The sequence below is a fragment of the Amphimedon queenslandica genome, unplaced genomic scaffold, assembly GCF_000090795.2.
Source record: "Amphimedon queenslandica unplaced genomic scaffold, v1.1 AMPQUscaffold_7825_Cont20228, whole genome shotgun sequence".
Classification (NCBI taxonomy): Eukaryota; Metazoa; Porifera; class Demospongiae; order Haplosclerida; family Niphatidae; genus Amphimedon; species Amphimedon queenslandica.
In genome coordinates, this window is record NW_003551895.1 from 1 (window position 1) to 2,233 (window position 2,233).

Genomic DNA, 2,233 nt, shown 5'->3' on the forward strand with positions numbered 1-2,233 from the left:
CTCGTCCTGGAGGAGGTGTGGCTTATGTGCACAACTCATTAATTATTCATTACTTTCTTTCGCTAGTTTAATTGATGCTTTAATTAATGTTTCCAGTTCATAATTAGCTCGTACTGGTACCACCCACTTGGGACGTCCAAACTGCTCATCAAGACTAGCCAGTAACTTTAACGGGAAATACTCAGACAACAAAATCTACTGTAAATGATAATTATTCTTATTAATGCACATCAATCCACCCACACATTTAATTATTAATTGATACATGTACAAACCTTTAACTTGTCCTGTATTACTGTCTCCGCCTCCTCTTGTTTGTTTACTTGTTTGTTGTTTATTGTTGTTGTTGTTACTTCTCCAGAGGAGATGGGGGTGTGTCTCCATTAATATCTCCTCCTTTATCGTCCAGTGAATTCAACTGAGTATCAACAGACATTATAAATTAACTAATAAGGAATAATGATCCTCCTCCTCCTATACTGTAGAGAGAGAGAGAAAGGACAATATTATTCTGCCCACCAGTAGGAGGGAGAAATTAAAAATGTGTCCAATACATGTACATTATTATTAGTAATAGACTCTGTAATACAATCAAAGATAAATAAAGGAAGGCCTTACCCTCCAAAGGACAGTGAAGGAGAGAGGGAGGACTGGAGGAGGTTACTAATTATACTCTCATTAACTGCCAATCTGATCCATGACCTTCACTTACCAGATAATCAGTCTAAACATATTGAAGACTATAGTCGGTTTCAGTTGAGTTTGACCAGATGTTTTCATCATCAAAACGTCATGTGTAGCCCCACCCACACGCAAATAAAATGGATGAAAATTTCATCATGCTCCTTTCTTCTTGTTGTAACTTGTTTATTACCCTATTTTGGTCACTGCTAGCCCTGCCATTGACATGAAGGATCTTTGTGCTTGCTATTGCCTGAAGAAAGAATCGAGAGATGCAAAAGTTCAACGGAGTTTCTGAGCGGCAATGGTGAAGAACGAAGGCTTAGAGAGGTACAGCAGACTGAGTGAGACTTCTTTCTGGAGTGCAAAGTCTTCTTGTTCAATTATATCTTGGCCTGGAGTGCTCCTTTTGCTTAATTTGATTTTTAAATAATAAAAACATGATTATTGACATATTTAATGAGATGCAAATGATTTCACGTCATGAAACATCATGGCGGCTCCCTTTCATGTTGACCGGAAGAACCTTTTGAGAACTTTCCAGAGTACCTAGAGACTCCAAAATTGGTACAGATTTTCGGAAGAATCCGTTTTGCAACTATACCAAGTTTCAAGTTGCTAGCATAAATAATAGAGAAGTTATAAGGGTGGGTCAGTGGTCAAACTCAACTGAAACCGACTATATATCTAAATGAAATTAAAATATAATAAAGATAAAAGTATATATGTACATTGTACACCTAAGATTGACTCCTCTAGCTACATGTACTGTACATGTGCATATAATTACCTGCATCATAGTGATAATGTCTCTTCTGGTAGGAGAGCCATCCATTTTCTCTTGTAATAACTTGACAGCGTCCATTGAGAGAAAGCAGTTGTTCCTTTAATGAGGAAGAGGGTGAGGTATGAGTTGTAGTGTGTAAGGATGGTGAGCGACATGACAATGAATTGAAACAACCCTATAAGAGTACATGTGATTGATTAAAATACATATGTAATGTGTATGTGTAATATTCAATCTACATGTACATGCAGGGCCGTAGCCAGGAACTTAAAATAGGGGGTTCGGAAATTGCTACGCGCAAAGCGTGCAGTGAAAATTTTGACGAAAATGGGCGTGGTTGGTAGGCATGGTCTTAATTTACGCATCTCAGCCATGTGCTGACTCAGCTAAAATGGCTATCTGTGCTTCTCGCTGTTGCCAAAATGCTAATCCTGCTTTTGCAGTGCTGTTCTTCATGACAGGAGCTAATCTAAAACTTTTTTGCAGCTACAACAGGGGGGTTCGTCCGAACCCCCCGAACCCCCCCTGGCTACGGGCCTGACATGTACATGTACATGTATAATATCTAACTGTATATGTACTTGTATAAGTACTATTAAGTACAATGTACATGTATTTCGTTGATACTTCAAGTGGAATGTTATCTTTCTCCATTCAATATTCTCTATACTAATATTGAGTCTCTGGTACATTCCACACCAATTGAGACATACAGAGGCTACCAATGTATGAATATCCTTAAATGTATCACTGTACTACCTTAAA

General features: G+C 38.1%; 1 long non-coding RNA gene across 1 annotated transcript; it reads right to left on the reverse strand.

Annotated features, from left to right (window-relative positions):
• Positions 1-57: 57 nt before the first annotated feature.
• LOC109591570 (uncharacterized) lies at positions 58-408 on the reverse strand. Its single transcript, XR_002189876.1, has 2 exons — positions 276-408; positions 58-198 (listed from the first exon to the last, which is right to left on the reverse strand). It is a non-coding gene; the product is annotated as an uncharacterized LOC109591570 (long non-coding RNA).
• Positions 409-2,233: the final 1,825 nt, after the last annotated feature.